This window comes from Rana temporaria, chromosome 7 (genome assembly GCF_905171775.1).
Source record: "Rana temporaria chromosome 7, aRanTem1.1, whole genome shotgun sequence".
Lineage (NCBI taxonomy): Eukaryota > Metazoa > Chordata > Amphibia > Anura > Ranidae > Rana > Rana temporaria.
The window spans coordinates 19,872,671-19,895,914 of NC_053495.1; the positions used below are offsets into that span (position 1 = coordinate 19,872,671).

General features: G+C 44.1%; 1 protein-coding gene across 1 annotated transcript in view; it reads left to right on the forward strand.

The window, feature by feature from the left end:
* Nucleotides 1-11,140: 11,140 nt before the first annotated feature.
* The window catches only part of CAMK1 (calcium/calmodulin dependent protein kinase I), a 142,105-nt gene continuing 130,001 nt past the window's right edge, over nt 11,141-23,244 (forward strand). The window contains exon 1 of the mRNA XM_040359030.1: nt 11,141-11,269. The gene's annotated coding sequence lies outside the window, so the exon portion shown is untranslated. The remainder of the gene's footprint in view (nt 11,270-23,244) is intronic.

The following is a 23,244-nucleotide window of genomic DNA, read 5'->3' on the forward strand; positions in this document are numbered from 1 at the left end:
CTGCATGAAAATCATGTTTTTCTTGAAGGATGCAGACTTCTTCCTGTACCACTGCTTGAAGAAGGTGTCTTCCAGAAACTGGCAGTAGGACTGGGAGTTGAGCTTGACTCCATCCTCAACCCGAAAAGGCCCCACAAGCTCATCTTTGATGATACCAGCCCAAACCAGTACTCCACCTCCACCTTGCTGGCGTCTGAGTCGGACTGGAGCTCTCTGCCCTTTACCAATCCAGCCACGGGCCCATCCATCTGGCCCATCAAGACTCACTCTCATTTCATCAGTCCATAAAACCTTAGAAAAATCAGTCTTGAGATATTTCTTGGCCCAGTCTTGACGTTTCAGCGTGTGTGTCTTGTTCAGTGGTGGTCGTCTTTCAGCCTTTCTTACCTTGGCCATGTCTCTGAGTATTGCACACCTTGTGCTTTTGGGCACTCCAGTGATGTTGCAGCTCTGAAATATGGCCAAACTGGTGGCAAGTGGCATCTTGGCAGCTGCACGCTTGACTTTTCTCAGTTCATGGGCAGTTATTTTGCGCCTTGGTTTTTCCACACGCTTCTTGCGACCCTGTTGACTATTTTGAATGAAACGCTTGATTGTTCGATGATCACGCTTCAGAAGCTGTGCAATTTTAAGTGTGCTGCATCCCTCTGCAAGATATCTCACTATTTTTGACTTTTCTGAGCCTGTCAAGTCCTTCTTTTGACCCATTTTGCCAAAGGAAAGGAAGTTGCCTAATAATTATGCACACCTGATATAGGGTGTTGATGTCATTAGACCACACCCCTTCTCATTACAGAGATGCACATCCCCTAATATGCTTAATTGGTAGTAGGCTTTCGAGCCTATACAGCTTGGAGTAAGACAACATGCATAAAGAGGATGATGTGGTCAAAATACTCATTTGCCTAATAACTATGCACTCCCTGTACTCTATGAGGCATAGCACTCATAGACACCGGAAAGCCGTGTTTTTCAGCGTTGGAGCGTTTTTACAGCTGAAAAAAAACTCCTCTTCAAACACACTAGTTTTCCAATTTGAACAGTTTCCAAATTTTCAAAGAGAATAAAATAGAATAGAAAATAAAGGAAAAGAATAGATTTTTTTTTTCAGCCAAAAATGCTGATAATAGCCTATGGGGCAGATCCACATAGATCTGCACCCGCGCAGCGTATCTGAGATACGCTACGCCGCCGTAACTTACCCGGCTTTGGTTTGAATCCAAAAAGAATTTGCGCCGTAAGTTACGGCGGCGTAGTGTATCTCTCGCGGCGTAACGGCGCGGAATTCAAATGCGGCGAGTAGGGGGCGTGTTTCATTTAAATGAAGCGCGTCCCCGCGCCGAACGAACTGCGCATGCCCCGTCCGTCAAAACTCCCAGGGTGCATTGCTCCAAATGACGTCGCAAGGACGTCATTGTTTTCGTCGTGAACGTAAATAGCGTCCAGCCTCATTCACGGACGACTTACGCAAACGACATAACATTTTCAAAATTAGACGCGGAAACGACGGCCATACTTAACATTGAGTACGCCACCATATAGCAGCTTTAACTATACGCCGGAGAAAGCCGAACGGAAACAACGTAAACAAATGCGACGGCCGCGCGTACGTACGTGGATCGTCGGAAATAGCTAATTTGCATACTCGACGCGGATTACGACGGGAACGCCACCTAGCGGAGGCCGAAAAATTGCATCTAAGATCCGAAGGCGTACGAAGACGTACGCCTGTCGGATCTAACCCAGATGCCGTTGCATCTTAGTTTGAGGATTCAAAACAAAGATACGACGCGGGAAATTTGAAAGATACGCCGGCGTACTTCCTTTGTGGATCTGCCCCAATGTGTGCAAAGAGAGCATGCTGGGTGATATCCACATGTGTTTGAACAGCGTTTACATATGTGGGCGGGACTTACGCATGTGTTCGCTTCTGTGCGTGAGCACACGGGGATGGGGGAGCGCTTTACTTTTTTTTTTTTTGTTTATTTTATTGTCATTTTTTTTTACACTTTTTTATTGCTTGTTTTATTGTCATTTTTTTATTTTTACACTTTATTGTTTGTTTTATTGTCTTTTTTTTTTACACTTTATTTATTATTGTTTATTTTATTTTTACACTTTTTTATTGTTTATTTTATTGTAATTTTTTTTATTTTTACACTTTTTTTATTGTTTCTTTTTTTGTCATATTTTTATTTTTACACTTTTTTATTGTTTATTTTATTGTAATTTTTTTTATTTTTACACTTTTTTTATTGTTTCTTTTTTTGTCATATTTTTATTTTTACACTTTTTTTTTGTTTATTTTATTGTCATTTTTTTTATTTTTACACTTTCTGTTTAAAATTTTTGATCACTTTTATTCCTATTAAGAAATGTAAACATCCCTTGTAATAGGAATGGTGTGTTACAGGTCCTCTTTATGGAGACATATGGGGTCTATAAGACCTCACATCTCTCCTCCAGGGTGGAAAGCATCAGATCAAAAAAAAAAATATTTCCAGCCTGGAGGAGAGATGTGGGGTCTTATACACCCCACATGTCTCCATAAAGAGGACCTGTCACACACCATTCCTATTACAAGGAATGTTTACATCAGATAAAAAAAAAAAAAGATGCTTTCCAGCCGAGATCGCCGCTTTGTTGACATCCGCAGCCTGAACGTGACGTCATAACGTCGCGCCCGAGCTTCCGACAGTCATCGAGATGAATCTCTATGCTCTTTATCCGGCGGCTGCGGATTCTTTCTCCGGGTCCCCGATGGCACGGGAGAGCCCGGAGAAGGACCCGGAGATGGAGATTAGCTTTTAAAAAATAGAGTTGTCACGTCACCTGTGGCCAGGTGACAAGTGCACCCTGTTGGGGTCAGGGATGCACCACAGGGTAGTGAACCCTATAGCCGACTGCTGCGATCTGAGAGGAAGCGTGAACCCAAGATCGCCCAGGGCGCGGAGTCTAAGACCCAGCTTTGTGTTCACCAGAGCCTCTAGTGGTGAGGATGGCCTTCACCGCAGCTGGATACAGGTCACGACCCCTGGGATCCCCTAGGTCACGCCCCATAGAGAGAGAGGGGAAGCAGCAAGCAAGACAAATGGAAGTGATGGGTAAGCCGAGGTCAGGGCAACAGGCAGACAGGGTAACCGAGGGACAGGCAAAAGGTCAAGGGCACAGGCAAACAGGAGAAGTCAGGGACGAGCCAAAAACGGTACACAGAGAGGTAAACGTAGCACACTGCAGACAGGAACTTAAGCAAAGCAACACTGTTGAACAGCACTGCAGGCCTGTAGTGCAACAGTTAAAGCGGGAGTTCACCCATTTATAAAAAAAAAAATTTTCTTCCCCTAGATTCCTGCTCGTTCGGTCTAGGGGAATCGGCTATTTGTATTAAAATAGGTGCAGTACTTACCCGTTTTCGAGCTGCATCTTCTTCCGCCGCTTCCGGGTATGGGTCTTCGGGAGCGGGCGTTCCTTCTTGATTGACAGGCTTCCGAGAGGCTTCCGACGGTCGCATCCATCGCGTCACTCGTAGCCGAAAGAAGCCGAACGTCGGTGCGGCTCTATACTGCGCCTGCGCACCGACGTTCGGCTTCTTTCGGAAAATCGTGACGCGATGGATGCGACCGTCGGAAGCCTCTCGGAAGCCTGTCAATCAAGAAGGAACGCCCAGTCCCGCAGCCCATACCCGGAAGCGACGGAGAGGATGCATCTCGTAAACGGGTAAGTACTGCACATATTTTAAAACAAATAGCCGATTCCCCTAGAGAAAACGAGCAGGAATCTAAGGGGAAAAAGTGCCCTCTAAGGGTGAACCCCCGCTTTAATATAGACTTCCTGGGATCGCCTGGGTGGGGCCATACAGGAAGTAGATGAGATAAGAAGGTAACCAGAACAGAGTCAGGCCTCTTAATGGACAGATGGAAACAGGTAAGCTGCCAGACTATTGCATATGCATGACAAGAGCACATACATTACTTATCTCTAAATATTTTAGGGATCATTCACTACCAGGGGTATGTTTATAAAAAAATCCGCAGAGCTTTTCACCCTGAGAAACTGTATATACATTCGTTCTGTGGGAATGCTGGCAAAATCGTATATCACTAAGCAATTTCCCCTCCTGGTTGGATGTTCTTCATGGAGCTGACAATCATAACAAATAAAGTATTTATTTCCCATAATCATCGCCATCTAGTGGCCATAATGGGGTATTTTTTATTCACGCTATTCTTATCAATGAAGGACATCCGACCTGGAGAGAAAACAGTCTGATAACATTTGGTTTTGTCAACATTTACTCAGAACAGATGTAAATGTATAAATGCAGCTTTAACCCCTTAACGCCCGCCGCACGACTATTTACGTCCGCAAAATGGCACGGACAGGCAGAAGGGCGTATATATACGTCCTTGCCTTCTAGCGGGTGGGGGGTCCGATCGGGACCCCCCGCTGCGTGCGGCGGGCGGATTCCCGCGGGGAGCGATCCGGGACGACGGCGCGGCTATTCGTTTATAGCCGCTCCGTCGCGATCGCTCCCCGGAGCTGAAGAACGGGGAGAGCCGTGTGTAAACACGGCTTCCCCGTGCTTCACCGTGGCGGCGTATCGATCGAGTGATCCCCTTTATAGGGAGACTCGATCGATGACGTCAGTCCTACAGCCACACCCCCCTACAGTTGTAAACACACACTAGGTGAACCCTAACTCCTACAGCGCCCCCTGTGGTTAACTCCCAAACTGCAACTGTCATTTTCACAATAAACAATGCAATTTAAATGCATTTTTTGCTGTGAGAATGACAATGGTCCCAAAAATGTGTCAAAATTGTCCGAAGTGTCCGCCATAATGTCACAGTCAGGATAAAAAACTGTGATCGCCACCAATAGTAGGAAAAAAAAAATGAATAAAAATGCAAAAAAAGTATCCCCTATTTTGTAAACGCTATAAATTTTGCGCAAACCAATTGATAAACGCTTATTGCGATTTTTTTTTACCAAAAATAGGTAGAAGAATACGTATCGGCCTAAACTGAGGAAAAAAAATGTTTTAGATATGTTTTTGGGGGATATTTATTATAGCAAAAAGTAAAAAATATTGCATTCTTTTCAAAATTGTCGCTCTATTTTTGTTTATAGCGCAAAAAATAAAAACCGCAGAGGTGATCAAATACCACCAAAAGAAAGCTCTATTTGTGGGAAAAAAAGGACGCCAATTTTGTTTGGGAGCCACGTCGCACGACCGCGCAATTGTCAGTTAAAGCGACGCAGTGCCGAATCGCAAAACCTGGCCTGGGCATTTAGCTGCCTAAAGTTAACCAGTCTTTTTTTTTTTTAGCAGCCTCACCAAATAATTTTTTTTTCTTCATGTCAAGGATTGCGTTTCATATTCACTCAAGCCCTTGTGATGGTAGGGTTGGGTTTCAGTTCCAATATTGCTTCTATTATTGGATAAATGTTCTCAGATATACAGACACAGCTGGTGTAAGAACACGAATTAAAAACAAATGTATCTTCGTGGTGTAAAGTGAGCACTTTGTACTGATGACTGTAAGAATGCATGTCACTGGTTTTTACGCCGGATCAATAAAGTAACACAAGGGAGTACAACCCCCCACCCCGAACGCCAGGGATAGTGATAGACGGACACTTACTATACTCAACGCATCAATACATCATACATTATACATGACGAGGAGCACGTAGACCATGGAGCTGGTTAATGGAGACGGAAGTAGAAATTCAAATTTTGGCAATAAAATGAGCTTGTGGTAAGTAAAATGTATTAAAGGATAAGTGTGCTTTCAAACAAAGTGCATTTTTCCTTTCTGCCCTTTCCATTCACCTTACCTAACCCACCTTCCCCCTCCACAGATGCATACTTACCTCCTATCAGCGGATGTGGTTCTGCTGTTTGTTGGGATTTACTGGTTACATAATTAATCAGGTTGAAGAAAGACCGTCTATTCAAAAGTCCATATAGGAGGAAAAAAATTGAATAAATAGAAACAATGAATAAATAGTATATAATATTTAAAAAATTTATATAAAAATAAATAATAATGATACAAATAAATACATAATTAATAAGGTTGAAGAAAGACCATCTATTCAAAAGTCCATATAGGAGGAAAAAAATAGAATTAATAGAAACAATGAATAAATAGTATTTAATATTTAAAAAATGTATATAAAAATCAATAATAATGATAAAAATAAATACATAATTAATCAGGTTGAAGAAAGACCATCTAGTCAAAAGTCCATATAGGAGGGAAAAAAAGAATAAATAGAAACAATGAATAAATAGTATATAATATTTAAAAAAATGTATATAAAAATAAATAATAATGATAAAAATAAATACATAATTAATAAGGTTGAAGAAAGACCATCTAGTCAAAAGTCTATGTAGTTTAACCAATAGGAGAAAAAAAAAGAATTAATATAAACAAAACATAAATAAATAGTATATCATTATATATATATATATATATATATATATATATATATATATATATATATATATATATATATATATATATATATATATATATATATATATATATATATATATACATATACATATCAATTAATAATAATTATTATAATACATAATTAATCAGGTTAAAAAAGACTATCTAGTCAAAAGTACATTTAGTTTTAACCAATAGAAATAAATGAATAAATAGAAACAAATAATAAATAAATAATATATAATATTACAAAAAATATGTAAAAATGATTAATAATAATAATAAAAATAATTATTAATAATAATAATAATAATAATAATAATAATAATAATAATAATATACAATTAATCATGTTGAAGAAAGACTATCTAGGCAAAAGTCCATCTAGTTTGACCAATAGAAGAATAAAAAAGAAACGATGAATAAATAGTATTTAATATTACATTTATTTAATACTGATTGGCACCAGTGGTGCCAATCAGTGCCTCATCAGTGCCACCTAGCAGTGCTGCCTATCAGTGTAACCTACCAGTGCTGATCAGTGCCCATCACTGCCACCCATCTGTGCCCATCACTGCCAGCTATCAGTGCCACCTATTAGTTCCACTTCTCAGTGCCACCTATCAATGCCCTTCAGTGCCGCCCATCAGTGCCACCTCTCAGTGCCCACCAGTGCTACCTATCAGTGGCCACCAGTGCCGTCTTATCGGTGCCCATCAATGCAGCCCAAGGGTGCCCATCAGTGCAGCCCATCGGTGCCCATCAGTGCAGCCTATCGGTGCCCATCAGTGCAGCCTCATCAGTGTACATCAATGAAGAAGAAAAATTACCTGTTTGCAAAATTTTCTAACAAAATAAATAATGCAGAGGTGATCAAATACCAACAAAAGAAAGCTCTATTTGTGGGGAAAAAAATGATAAAAATGTCATTTGGGTACAGTGTGGTATGACCGCGCAATTGTCATTCAAAATGCATCAGCGCTGAAAGCTGAAAATTGGTCTGGGCAGGAGGGGGGTTTAAGTGCTCAGTAAGCAAGTGGTTAAACAAGCAAAGAAAAGAATTAGAGGAAAACAACAGAATGGTCAAGACTAGAGAGCTTTTCAAGAAAATTGGAGATATCAAGTTGTGTGCAAAGAGGGGCAAAGAGGGGCATGGTAATAGACAAAAATGGCAAGGACCTGACAGAAGCAGAAGAGATAAAGAAGAGATGGCAAGAATACACAGAAGAACTATACAAGAATGATCTGAATGTCCCATATAACCAAGATGATGCAATCCCTGACCTTCAACCAGATATCCTGGAGAGTGAAGTCAAGTGGGCCTTAGAAAGCATTGCTAATAAGGAACTAGATTGCCAACATTCGCTGGATCTTGGAGAAAGCCAGGGAGCTCCCGAAGAATGTCTACATTTGCTTTATTGACTACAGTATAGCCTTCGATTGTGTGGATCACAAGATGTGGCAAATACTGAAAGAAATGGGAATTCCCCCCGACAGCGGATCCCGCCGCTCAGTACCGTACTCAGCCGCTGTGAGTGACCGGGGTAATATATTATTGCTGTCATTGGTCATCATAGCGATCACATGACTTCAATGTAATCAGTCATTAATAGTTTGCATTCACGACTACTCGCTTTCTGTTGTGAAGCTGTGATTAGCCCACAGCTATCACATGGTACCTGACACCCTGTACACAGCATGTCAACAGAAAGCGAGCTGTCATGAATGGAAAGCCATTCATTCAATCGTGGTGATTCTGCCGGCTTCTCCAAATTGCAAACCTCCCAACCGTCCTGGTTTCTGAGAGACAGTCCGCGCAAATTACAAAGTTTTCCCAGCGTCCCGCAGAAATGGGCTTTGTGCAGCACTCCTGAATGCCACATGGGTGGCAGCTGAAATTCCAGAACGGTGACTCTATACTGGACCTGCACAGCCGCTCCAGAATCCATATCGCTCCCTGAATAAACTGTGGACTGCCCCAGGTATGCAAAAGATCACCATCGGGAAGCCTCCAATCAGGGGCTTAGCCCCCTGCCCGCAGACCTCCATAACCACCGGCCACGGTTGTGGGAATGAGGGATTGTGGGGTTAAGGCCCTTGTCCCCATCAACATGGGGACAAGGTGCTTTGGAGAGGGGCCCCCCCATGTTGATGGCATGTGGCCTGGTATGGTTCAGTAAAGGGGTAGGGGGCGCTCGCTCGCCCCCCTCCCCCCTTCCTGACCTGCCAGGCTGCAATGTCTGGATAATGGCCCGCAGCTATTTGTCAAATACAGCATGTGATACCTCCAGCAAAACCCTGGTGGTAATTATTGCATGCTTTTTTACTCTCTGGTCTGTTTGTGAATTTTTTTTTTTAAAGTCAGCAGCTACTAACACTGTAGCTGCTGACTTTTAATAAGGACACTTACCTGTCCTAGTCGCCCGTGATGTCGGTCCCCCGACAGCGATAGCTTGGTCCTGGCGCCTCCATCCTAACTAAGAGAAACAGGCATTGAAGCCTTACCGTTTCCTACTGCGCATGCACGACATGCGCGGTGCTTTGTGAATGGGCGGCTGCCTCCTGGGTTACACACAGTTACCAGAAGGCAGAGCGCCCCATTCACCTGAAGACACCACGACGGAAGACGAGGCAGAAGATCCAACGCGGTGGAGGAAGAGGCAGAAGAGCTACTTCCGCATAGCAACCGCCCTTTCAGGTGAGTATAAAAAAAGAAAAAAAAATTCAAATTTATTTTTTCTATTTATTTTTAGATTTTTGGGGGGAAAAAACGTAAGTTCTCTTGAAGTAGCGCGATTTCAAAGTAGCAAGGTCAGCGCGATTTCAGGTGCTACTTGATAGACATCTATGTGGCTTCATACACAGATGTCTATTGAAATTGCACCTGAAATCTACAAAAGTAGTGCAGGAACTACTTTTGCAAATCGGTGCAGTGCTGCAAAATTGGTATCGCACCAATTGGAAGAGTGCCATTGCCGCCAATAGACTGCGACTTGTCATGTGATTTGATCTCTGAAATCGCATAACAAATCGCTCCAATGTGAACCTAGGCTTAGGCTCCACGCACACTGGAGCTGATAAACTGCAGTTTATTTGAATTTGGGCGTTTTTTTTTTAAAAGCTCCACTCTATGTTAAAGGAGTTGTAAAGGAAGTTTTTTTTTCCACCTTAATGCAATCTATGCATTAAGGTGAAAAAACATCTGATGATCTTGGCCCCCCCCCCATGAGCCCCCGTTTTACTTACCTGACCCGTCAAAAGTCCCACGCTCGGTCCCGAGATCCTCTTCGCTGCTCAGCCTGGCTGCTGATTGGCTAGAGCGGATGGATTGAGAGCAGCGCAGCCATTGGCTGGCGCTGCTGTCAATCACATCCAGTGACGCAGCGCGCCGAGGGGCGGGGCCGAGTTATACAGTGAGCGGCTAAGGCCGCTCGCTGTATCGCGGGAGCGCGCCAGCAAGGACTCATCACCATGCAAGCTTTCTCGCATGAATGTGGTGAGTTCTTGCGGGGAGGCCAGAGACAGCCTCCGAGGGACCCCAGAAGACGAGGATCGGGGACACTCTGTGCAAAACAAACTGCACAGTGGAGGTAAGTATAAGATGTTTGTTATTTTAAAGAAATTTTTTTTTTCCTTTAGTAACCCTTTAACCTATGGGCCAGATCCACATAGATCGGCACCGGCGCAGCCGCAACTTTGAGAGGCAAGTGCTGTATTCACAAAGCACTTGCCTCTAAAGTTACGGCGGTGTAGCGTAAATCTTCCGGCGTAAGGGCACGGAATTCAAATGATAAAGATGTGGGCGTGTTTTATGTTAATTTTACTTGACCCAACGTAAATGACGTTTTTTCTGAACGGCGCATGCGCCGTCCGTGGGGGGTATCCCAGTGCGCGTGCTCCAAATTAACCCGCAGCAAGCCAATGCGTTCGACGTGAACGTCATTCTACGCAAAGCCCTATTCGCGAACGTTTTACGCAAACGACGGAAAAATTTGCCGCTGGCCCGACGTCCATACTTAACATTGGCTACGCCTCATATAGCAGGGGTAACATTACGCCGAAAAAAGCCTTACGGAAACGACTTAAAAAAATACGCGGCCGGACGTACGTTTGTGGTTTGCCGTATCTAGCTAATTTGCATACTCGACGCGGAATTCGACGGAAGCGCCACCTAGCGGCCAGCGTAAATATGCACCTTAGATTCGACGGCGTACTAAGACGTACGCCAGTCGGATCTAGCCCAGCTTCAGGCGTATCTTGTTTTGTGGATACAAAACAAAGATACGCCGGAGCAACCTAGAAGTTACGCGGCGTATCAATAGATACGCCAGCGTAACTTCTTTGTGGATCTGGCCCATGAAGTCTAAAAAAATGTATCAGTGCTAAAAACTGATAGGGATGCAGTACATCTATTTGCTGTGTGATCAGCCTTATTCTACTGTGTCCAAAATCGCGCTCTGATTGGCTGGCCGCTGCCCCCTTGTACCCTAAATCGCGCTCTGATTGGCTGCCCGCTGCCCCCTTGTGCCCAAATCGCGCTCTGATTGGCTGCGAGCTGCCCCAATGTCCTGTGACAGTAAATGAACTCATCTCATCTCCCAGAACGCAAGCCACGCCCTCCCGCGCCGCCACTGGCTGAGCGCTGAGTGTCGGTTCCGCCCCTCCCAGCCTGCGCTGACATCAGTACTGGGCAGGGAGGAATGGGCTGGCTGCTGCTGCCGCTGGGAGAGTGGAGAGAGAGAGAGCAGAGCGCACAAAGGGCTCATCCTGAGCGGACGTGTCAGCGCTGCATCCCGCCCCAGGTAAGGGAAATACATGGGGGGCATGGACGGGTCCATAGCGGGAGGATGTGGGGGGAGACAACCTGTGAGCCGGGGACAGGTCCCGGAGGTGTAGGCTTCTTATGGGATGTCCCTTTAATCCAGGATTTGGCAGGCTGTGTGCTGGACACCGGCTGCAGCTAAGCCCCGTGTGCGCCCGGGTGACGCCCCCCGTGACCTCTGGATTTTGGGATCGCCCCTCTGGAACATCTGGGCTGCTGTCACATCAGCGTGGAGAGAGGTCAGCCAATCACTGCTCGATCCTAAATTGTACCTCCAGCTCCAAAAAGATCCCCCTGTTTGTATTTTATTTTTGCAGAAGAAATAAGACTCCACTCCAGGTTAAAAAAAATGTGGGGTATCTTGTTGCCAACCCCCCCCCCCCCAAGTTCATTATATATTTCTGGAAACAAGATCCCCCCCTTGCCATAATAATAATAATAATATTATTATTATTTATTATTATTATTATTATTATTACAAAAAAATATATTTATTATTAATACAAAAAAATATATTATTATTATTATTATTATTATTATTATTATTATTATTACAAAAAAATATTATTATTATTATTATTATTATTATTATTATTATTATTATTATTATTATTATTATTATTACAAAAAAATATATTTTTTATTATTATTATGGCAAGGAGGGGGGATCTTGTTGCCAGAACCCTCAAAGGACAAAAATGAGATGATGGTCCAACCCACTCATCAGGACCCTCACTGATTAATTTTTTATTTATTTTTTGTGTTTGGGAGTCTCACTTCCTCTGCTGCAAAGAAAGTCTTGTTCCTCTTGCTGCAGTCTTCTTTTTTTTTTTTTTTTTTTAGACTGCAGCAAGAGGAACAAGACTTTCTTTGCAGCAGAGGAAGCGAGACTCCCAAACACAAAAAATAAATAAATAAAAAATATATATTTTATATAATAATAATAATATTATTATTATTATTATTATTATTATTATTATTAAAAATATATATTTTTTTATTTATTTATTTTTTGTGTTTGGGAGTCTCGCTTCCTCTGCTGCAAGAAAGTCTTGTTCCTCTTGCTGCATGCTAAAAAAAAAAAAAAAAAGACTGCAGCAAGAGGAACAAGACTTTCTTGCAGCAGAGGAAGTGAGACTCCCAAACACAAAAAAAAAATCAGTGAGGGTCCTGATGAGTGGGTTGGACCACCATCTCATTTTTGTCCTTTGAGGGTTCTGGCAACAAGATCCCCCTCCTTTAGTAAAGGGGGGGGCAGGGAGAGTACTGAAAACTGTAAATCAGGCTGCACCAAGGGGCCCTTGAGGACTGGAGTTGAAAAAAACACTGGGTTGGGCTACCAGCTCTTTCCGTGCTTTGGGGTTTCTAGTGACCTCCTGTTGTGCTAATATTTTTATTAGGATTTTTTTTTTCTAAAGTTTTTTTTCTGAAGTTTGGAGTCTCACTTCTTTGGCTGCAAAGGAAGTCTTGTGCCTCTTGCTGCATTCTTATTTGTAATAAAAAAAAGTGCAGGGAGGTCCCAATGAGTAGGTTGGACCACCAGCTCATTCTGTGCTTTGGGGGTTCTGGCACCAAGATCCTGTGTGTGTGTGTGTGTGTGTCTTCTCCTCTTGATTTGGAGTCTCACTTTTTCTGCTGCAAATGAAGTTTTGTGCATCTTGCTGCATTCTTGGTTTTAAAAAGGGGGGGGGGGGGATTCACAGGTAGGGTCACGATAAGTCCATAGGGGGGGGGGGTGCTGAGAGCAGCAGTGATCAGGTGCGGTTCAGATAAAAATAAATATTGAATAACCAACAAACTTTATCTGTAACAAATAAACAAACAATAATTATTTTCATCTGATGATCCGCACCTGATCAGTCCCGCGCTCTGCCCCCCCCCCTTTTTTTTTTTTCTTTCTGTTTATCCTTTCAGGGCTGGGAGTCCCCTATAGGTCCCTGTCTTTATAAAGGTCCTGGTGACCAGATCCCCCCCCCCCCCCCGCCATAGACTTCAAGTCTCATTCCTTCTGCTGCAAGGAAGTCCCTTTTTTTTTCTTTGCTGCATTCTTAATGGTGAGGGGGTAATCCACAGGGAGGGAGGATCCTGATCGGTAGGTTGGATCGCCAACTTATTCTGTCTTTTGGGGGTTCTGGTGACAGGCTGCCCCCATTATTTATTATTAATACATTTTATTATTTCTATTATTTCTATTATTATTATTATTATTATTATTTCTATTTTTATTATTTATTATTTCTATTTTTATTATTTCTATTTTTATTATTATTATTTATTATTTCTATTTTTATTATTTCTATTATTATTATTTCTATTATTATTATTTCTATTATTATTATTTCTATTATTATTATTTCTATTATTATTATTTCTATTATTATTTCTATTATTATTTCTATTATTATTATTAATATTAATAATAAGAATAATAGAAATAATAATAAGAATAATAGAAATAATAATAGAAAGAATAATAATAGAAATAAGAATAAGAATAATAGAAATAAAAATATTATTTCTATTATTCTTCATATTTTCAACTTGGATTCTCGCTCCTTCAGCTGCAGGGAAGTCTTGTTCCTCTTGCTGCATTTTTTAGAAGCGTTTTTTTTTAAATAAAAAAATTTGGCGAACTTTAGTTGCTACAAACCGTCAATGTGTTCTGTGCGTTATCGATAAGTGGCGGTAAAACGCTGAAAGGGTTTCTAAACCTGATCGAATGTGGAGAGAGATTAATTCTGGGACGCTGAAATCTGCCAGATTTGCATGCCGGAAAAGAGCGCTTCGTAAAGTTCAGCGACAGGCGAGGATCTGTGACTTTTTTTTTTTATTTTTATATATTTTTTATTTATTTTTTATTTTTTTTACAAACTTTCTAGTCCAGAAAGCGGTGAAGAATGATTAGTTCAGCGTTTTCAGCTCACCCAGCTTTTTGGAATCAGGGCACCCCAGGTCGGAGAATCGTTACCGTGCGACTGTTTGTGATGCAGCCTGAGCGCCACACACACACACACACACACACACACACACACACACACACACACACACACACACACACACACACACACACACACACACACACACACACACACACACACACACACACACGACTGCCGCCCAGCCATCCGTGCCTCCATCTGACCCACTCCCGGGGGCTGCCGACAGATTTTTCACCGCGGGCCGAATTTAATCCGAGTGGCCCAGATCTGGATACAGATAGGAAGCCGCATTAGTTGGACATCGCCGATCAGCGTCACAGCTGCTGCAAAACCTCTTGGGAAGCGAGAGACGTCTTCCGCCGTTCTGTAGCGTTGCCTCATTGATTGGAGACCAGTTGATTGATCGGTGATTGAGCGAGAAGCAACCGCCGCTTGGGCATTGGCGGCCTTCTGCAGTCCTAACCCTTATTGATTGGATTTTTTTTTTAACTATCTGTATTATATTATTGACACTCCCAGCAGTTCGCATAGGGCAGTGTGAACTGCCGCCGGGAGACATGCGATGCGGGAACCCGCTGCAGTGTGAGCCGATCTTTTAGTCTATAGAATATAATAATTTGTAATGCAAAGAAAACAAATGTATCCATTTTAAATATAAGACATTTTGACCCGGATTCACGTACGAGTTACGCCGGCGTATCTCCAGATACGCCGTCGTAACTCTGAGTCCGAGCCGTCGTATCTATGCGCCTGATTCTTCTGATTCTTAGAATCAGTTACGCATAGATTTGTATTAGATCTGACCGGCGTAAGTCTCTTACGCCGTCGTATCTAAGTTTCATATTTACGCTGGCCGCTAGGGGCGTGTACGCTGATTTACGCCTAGAAATATGTAAATCGGCTAGATACGCCAATTCACGAACGTACGCCCGGCCGACGCAGTACAGATACGCCGTTTACGTTAGGCTTTTCCCGGCGTAAAGTTACCCCTGCTATATGAGGCGTACCAATGTTAAGTTTGGACGTCGGGCCAGCGTCAAATTTTTCACTTTTTACGTTGTTTGCGTAAGTCGTTCGTGAATAGGGCTGGGCGTCATTTACGTTCACGTCGAAAGCATTGGCTTCTTGCGGGTTAATATGGAGCATGCGCACTGGGATACTTTCACGGACGGCGCATGCGCCGTTCGTCAAAAGCAAAATTTACGTGGGGTCACATAAAATTTACATAACACACGCCCACATCTTCCAGATTTAAATTAGGTTGGCTTACGCCGACCCATTTACGCTACGCCGTTGCAACTTTGGTTTGAGAATACGGCAACTTGCCTGTCAAAGTTGCGGAGGCGTAACGTAAATAGGATACGTTACGCCCGCACAAAGATGAATGCTTCTACGTGAATCCGGGCCTTTGACTCTGACTCTGGTTACTTCGGCCACAACGTCTGTTTAAGGCCCTGTTAACATTGCAGTGCTGCCCACTATTCCAAATCGCGGTAAAACGCAACCAACTCTCACGGTATTTAAAAATTGGGCTTGTTGCGGTAAAAGGAGCTTCTTTTTTGAACAAACAACGCAGATGTGGCGGAAGTGAATGGGCTGCCCTACATGGGACACATGGAAATATGTGTAAAGCGCCCTTTTAAAATCGCGAGCTGGAACGCTTGTACCCACTTCTGATGTCTAAAAATTGGCCGAAGTGACATTTGAAATAGAAACTATTCAACTAGATATTCCTAACTCAGAAAGTCCCTCCTGTTGCTCTCGGCCTCCTCCTCCATCTCCTGTATCTTGCTGCTGCGATCTGACTTCCTCTTAGAGCAGGGATCCTCAAACTACGGCCCTCCAGCTGTTGTAGAACTACACATCCCATGAGGCATTGTAACACACTGACATTCAGACATGACTTGGCATGATGGGAATTGTAGTTCCTGAACAACTGGAGGGCTGTAGTATGAAGACCCATGTCTTAGAGGGTGACTACGTTCCTTCCATGGTCCCTCTGTATGTAGGAAGGTAGTCGCCGTCTCTCCATCGACCCTGAGATGGGACTATGGAGGGATTTGTAGTGTGTGGAGAGCTGTGTACATGACTGCAACTAATGTGCACTATAGGTACCGCAAGGTGTCTTCTGTTGCCTTCGTTGGGCAGAAAGTCATCTTCTGTGCCCCTCTCTGGTATGGTTTCAAAGTTGCTAAGTGTAGACACACATTTCAGTCTGATTGTTTAATAATCTGATGTGTTGCTATTCTAATTGTGGGTATTTATGACCCATTGAGCGGAAAAGTTGCAATAAACTTGACATTTAGTTTTGATCATACCAATATATGTGAAAATTATGTAATTGGCCAACTTAAAAGCATGACTGCATGGCAAAGTCCTGTCATCCTCTGTCCAATGAAAGTGCCTCAAGTAGCATCAGTTGAACTGCAATGCAGGAAAATCTTAGTGGGACTAACCCATAGTGCTCTGGGGATCCTTTATCATGCCTTGAAGTCGGTGTCAGAAACCATGAATCAGACCGAGACCGAAGTACAGTTAAATCACACTTGTTTAATAATAAAAATAAGAAGGTAAATGGTGTAAGCGTAGTCAAAACATAGTCAGAGTTCAGTAACCAGGTCGGGTAGTTGGCCAAGACAATGTCCAAGAGCCAGCGATAAAGGTAGTAGTGCAGCAAGCAGGATCTGTAGCCAGAGGGAACATCAGTCAAGCAGGTCTTCAACAGGAACGCAGGAGAAAGTCTCTTGTGATGTTAAAACAGGTGAAGGCAAAGGGCAAATGAACTGGAAGGCTTTAGGTAGGCAGAGCTGACGAGCAGGATCATCAACAGGTGGATCACTGTGGAGAGATGGGAGCTGGCAATTGGCTGACAGCTGAGCTACCAGCACAGAGAAGGAAGGGCTGACCCCCGACAGTCAGAGGTTGAGTATTTAGTCATTCAGAGCCGGTTCACACTGGGGCGACTCAGCCGCCTGACAAGTCGCGTCCCATTCTATTCACCAGAACCGTTCTAATAGGAGCGACGCAAGTCGCTCCGACTTAGAAAAAGGTTCTTGTACGACTTCGGGGGCGACTTGCATTGACTTCTATACAGAAGTAATTTTGCAAGTCGCCTCTGAAGTCGTCTTCAGGACGCCTTGCCGAGTCGCCCCCGAAGTCGTGCCGCCCCAGTGTGAACCGGCTCTAAGAGAAATTGGTTTAAGAGACTCGCAGAAGAGGATTTCGGACTAGCAAAGGCCATATGGCATCTTTAAAAAGTAAAATGAAAGCTTTGGTTGAATGGGAAAACTTTACTGAAAAGTGTGTTTTGGGGGGGGGGGGGGGGGGGCGCTTTGTTACTAAAATTGGTACAGCTGGGCATGGTAACTGTAAAGGAAATTTGTACTTTCTGTATATAATTGTATTCTATTTTGTATGTATTGCACACGGCACTAATGTTTTCATTACTAGTTTGCATTTCTAGTCCTGATTAGAATTAGCCTGCCTATGTTGCGCCCCTTGTTACCATAAACATACAATTATAATAATGTGATACCTACGTAATCGTGTGTGTGTATAAAAACCTTCAATTGCGTCAAGTCGGTTGCCTATCTATAACATTTTCCCCAAGTCAATCAATCGTAACCAATCGACTTTCAGGTTTTAGCCCAGGTTAAGCCTAGGTTCACACTGCTGCGAATTCAAAGATTTCGCGGCTGCGATTTTGCCGCGATTTCGGCCGCAATTTAATGTAAATCGCGGCCCGAAATCGCAAAAAGTAGTACAGGAACTACTTTTTGAAATCGCAGATGCGGCGTCGCACTGATTAGGACAGTGCCATTGCCGACAATTGCCGCCGATTTGAGATGCGATTTGACATGTCAAATCGCATCTCAAATCGTTCCAAATCGTACCCAGTGTGAACCAGGGCTCACACTGAGCTGTGGGAATGAAGCTGTGCTAGTTCAGCTGAACTCTCGCGATTTCACTCCTGCATGTCGGCTGTGATTTCAGTGACATCTGTGTGGGTTTCTGTCGCTGTAAATTGCAAAAAGTAGTACAGAAACTACTTTTTGAAATCGGTGTCGCACTTAAGAACCAAGCCTGTTTTTCAGACTCAGTGTTCAGACACTTCTTCTTTTTTTGCTAGAAAATTACTTGGAACCCCCAAACATTATATATTGTGTGTGTGTTTTTTTTTTTTTCCCCTAACACCCTAGAGCAGGGGTCTACAAACTGCGGCCCATTAGGGCTTTGCTTGCCCTAATGCGGCCCTTGGGGCACTATTCCATCCAATTTAAATGGGGCATAATTCTTGTTGCTGACACCAATGGGGCACTATTCCTCCAACTGACACCATCAATTCTTTAAATTAACACCAACAATGGGGCACTAGTCCTTCCACTGTCACCAAAGATATTGTATTATTTACTCCCACTGGACATTTTTTACTCCCAATGGCCCTAGTCTGGCCCCCCCTAAAGTCTGACTGGCCCTTTGTTTAGAAAGTTTGGAGACCCCCTGCGGAGACCCCCTGCCCTAGAGAATAAAATGGCGGTCTTTGCAATACTTTTTGTCACTCCTATTTGCGCAGCGGTCTTACATGCGCACTTTTTTTTAAAAAAATTCACTATTTTGAATGGGGAAAAATAAGACAACAAAGTTAGCCTTTTTTTTTTTTTTTTTTTCATATATTGTGAAAGATAATGTTGCGCCGAGTAAATTGATACCCAACATGTCGCGCTTCAAAATTGCACCTGCTCGTGGAATGGCATCAAACTTTTACCCTTAAAAATCTCCATAGGCGACGTGTAAACATTTCTACAGGTTACCAGTTTTGAGTTAGAGGAGGTCAAGGGATAGAATTATTGCTTGTAGGTTTAGGAGATATTTGTTGCCTTAATCTAGGCTTATCTGTACGTTTAAAGTGGTCTGTAGGGGTTTACAAGCACTTTAAGACTTATGGGCAGAAGTGACGTTTTGACACGCTCTGCAGTGATCTGGAGAAGGGTGGGGGCCACTGGCGCTATGACGTTGCTGTTTCAGCCAGTTAAAGTGTGTGTGTGTGTGTGTGTGTGTGTGTGTGTGTGTTATCTTCTGATTGGTTACATCTTGCACTTTATCCAAACTAGTCTGTTTTCTTTAGGACTCGATCACACCTCATCCCACAAATAGACGATTGCAGCGCAGGTAAATGCACTTGAATAGCTAAAATTTGGTAGGTGGGACTTAACGCTGGATGGGGGGGGGGGGGTTTAATTTGTGCCACAAAGCACAGCATTATGGGCGTGGCATATGTAAATCTCATCCACCGCTTTTGCAGCTTAAGAGGGAGTGGCAGTAAAAACACGGCTGAACTGCCCCAACTAATTTTGGCCATTAGCATTTTTCATCAGCGTCAATTTATCGTTGTACGTAGGATACTACTGGCCCCCTTAGACCAAGGTTGATTGGATGAGAATGACCATCTCCCCGGATCGAAGATCTGATTTATTTATTTTTTTGTCCACATACAGGATTGTGTGCACAGAATATTCTTCGTTCGCTCCGATTTTTTTATTTTTTTTGTTTTTGTTTCACATGTACCCGGGGCGCCGTTATCGCTGACTTGTAATTATCTGCCCTAAGTTGGTTGTCGGTGGTTTGTAAATCTACAATTGTAATCCTATAATGTGAACATCGTAAAACCGGGATAATTGATGTGTCGTTTCAACCGCAAACTGCGCAGCTGTTAAAAAAAAAAAACCTGCCAGGGGACGGCATTATGGGATTGCGAAGTGTGTTGTAACGAAAACCGACTATTGCAGATCATGCTTAAAGTGAACCTAATAAAAAAAAAAAAAAAATACATACATACATACATACATACATACGCCTCACTAAGGCCCCTTTCACACGGGGCGGATCAGTAATGATCCGCCCTGTGAACCTCCGCTTGCTCAGCGGGAATTGCTCCGTTGATCCCCCGCTGAGCCGGCGGATGACAGGGCGGTCCCCGCTCACTGTGCAGGGACCACCCTGTCTTTTCTCCGCTCTCCCCTATGGGGGGATCGGATGAACACGGATCGTCTGTCCGTGTTCACCCGCTCCGATCCGCTAGACGAATGGAAAAGTAGGTTTTTCCTCCGTCACACTTTGGTGGGTCGGATGTCGGCGGGCATGTCACCGCTGACATCCGCGACTCCATAGAGGAGCACGGAGCGCCCGTTTAGGTCCGCCAAAAAAACTGGCAGGCGGACCTGAACTGCCCATGTGAAAGAGCCCTAACCGATCCGTGACTGCTGCTCCTCTCTGCCAATCCCTTAACTGGCTTCCCCTACCCCACCGTGTAAAATTCTAAATGGCAATCACAACATTGCCCCCCCCCCCCCCCCACCTACATCACCAACCTCATCTGCATATATTGCCCAAATCGTCCCCTCCGCTCCTCTTAGGACCTCCTGCTCTCTAGCTCCCTTGTTACCTCCTCCCATGCTCGCCTTCAGGACTTCTCCAGAGCCTCTCCCTGCCCCCGTATGTCCGATCAGCCACTACCCTGTCCACCTTTAGGAGATCCCTGAAAACTAATTTATTCACACCCACCTAACTGTCCCCGAGCCACCCCCATCAAATATTCTCTCCAACTATTACCTTTTGTACCCCCCCTCTAGAATGTAAGCTCTACGAGCCGGGCCCTCCTGTACCTTCTGTATTGAACTGTAATTGTGTTGTCCTATAAATTGTAAAGGATTTTTTTTTCTTTTCTTGTTGCGTGCCAAGCTGGCCACACACTGTAAAATCATGTTTCGATTTACCAATACCATAATATGAGGTCACTCTCACACCGTAACAATCCATTCAGTTAGTATAAAACCAGGCGGTCCATCTAAAGGAGATGATACAAGTACAATGTATGGTGATCTTAACACTTCTGGGTATGTATTGCCTCAAGTGCTTTCCTCTCCAGAAGGGCGGCGCCGTTTTTGTTCAGGCTTCATCCAGGATTACAATCGACTTCCTAGACTGAGACGCCTGCTCAGAGTAATCCTCTGCTGCAACCTCATTGTCGTGCGATTTTTTTTTTTTTTTTTGTTCTCCTCCTCCCAGTGTGATTTGCTTGCGACTTTCATGCAACCTTAAGATCTATGGCACTCAAGTCTCGTCGTAATGGTGCAAGAACCTTTTTTTTTTTTTAAAGTTGCTATTTCTTGGCGTCCTATTGATTGCAACGGACTCCATGAAATGTGTTTTCAATTGTAATGTGCGACTTTGTCTCAAGTGGCATCAGTTTTACCAAGGGTTAATCCTGATGCTTGTGCAGTTCTTGGCTGCAATCACAAATGTCTGACATGATTCAGTCTCTGCTGCGTAGCGCGATTTCGGTATGAACCCGGGGCTTCCCTTCTAGGAGAACTTTGACTTGCCTGGATCCTGCCTGTATCCACGGTGCATTTTTTTTTTTTGTTTTGTTTTGGCAACTGTGATGCTTGTAATAGTAATTAGAAGTATTTACATATAACTAGTATTCTTCACTGTCAGGAAGACACCTGCTTTGTGCAGCCCAGACCTCGGCATTTCCTGATAGGAGCAGCTAGACCAGGTTATGGCAGTCTGCTCCAGATACAGGAGGACTACATGTCCCAGCATGGTCCGCTGGGCAGTCATTAAAGGGTATCTGTAGACTAAAAAAAATGCTTCGCTTGTCTACATTTCTCTGTAAAATATTATTACCCGTCTTTCCTGATGTTCTGCTTTTGGCTGAAGATTAAGAGCCAGCCTGCTCCCAGGGTGATTTCAAGTATAGCCAAAGGCAAGAACAAAAATCTAATCCATTGCGGCTTTCTGGTCCTCAGATGAGGCGTCTGACTTTGCTTTCTATTTTCTGTTTACAGTATATTCTCCCAGTGATCCTGCCTGTAACACACTTCCTGTCCTAAGGTGACAACACTTACCCACTGTGCTGTATCTATGGAGGTGACAACAGCTGAATTAAAGCCTCTCAAAAGCTGCAGGTGCTTCAAGCGAACTTTGCCATTAGACTTCTATGGAGGCTTTGAAGCGCCACTAAAGCGACATGGGGTATAAAGCAAAAGTAAGGTTGGGAGGTATGGTTCCCCCGTGACTGGCGGCGGGTGGGAGGTGTGGTGCCCCGTGGCTGGGGTGGGAGGTGTGGTGCCCCGTGGCTGGCGTCGGAGGTGTGGTGCCCCGTGGCTGGCGTCGGAGGTGTGGTGCCCCGTGGCTGGCGTCGGAGGTGTGGTGCCCCGTGGCTGGCGTCGGAGGTGTGGTGCCCCGTGGCTGGCGTCGGAGGTGTGGTGCCCCGTGGCTGGCGTCGGAGGTGTGGTGCCCCGTGGCTGGCGTCGGAGGTGTGGTGCCCCGTGGCTGGCGTCGGAGGTGTGGTGCCCCGTGGCTGGCGTCGGGTGGGAGGTGTGGTGCCCCGTGGCTGGCGTCGGGTGGGAGGTGTGGTGCCCCGTGGCTGGCGTCGGGTGGGAGGTATGGTGCCCTGTGGCTGGCGTCGGGTGGCTGGTGTCGGGTAGGAGGTATGGTGCCCCGTGGCTGGCGTCGGGTGGGAGGTATGGTGCCCCGTGGCTGGCGTCGGGTGGGAGGTAAAGGGCTATACAGCATTCACAGGTCTCTGATTTGGTTGCCTGTAGGTGCTCTTTACAAACCTCTTTTCTATACAGCAATTTGTATTTATGACTCTAATCTAGAGCCCAATTTAGTCTTTAAACTTTGCGTTGGGTTCATTGCCGCTGATAACGTGGATAACAAATTACGCAGACACTTTTTTTCTTCACATGTCTGTGTCATCGATGGAGACGGCTCCTGTAATTGTGTTTTCCTGCACACCTACGTACGTTTTTATATAACCGCACATAAAAGCACAGCAAATGCCTCTCCAAATCAGACTATTCGCAAGGAAAATGGATGAGGGTTGAGAGGGGGAGCGCTGATTAGCATCTCTTTTTAAAACTCTAATATAATATAGCACAACCTCCTACACCTGAGAACTTCAAGGTGAAGAGGTTGCCTGCAAGTCAGGAGAAGATGACTAACTCGA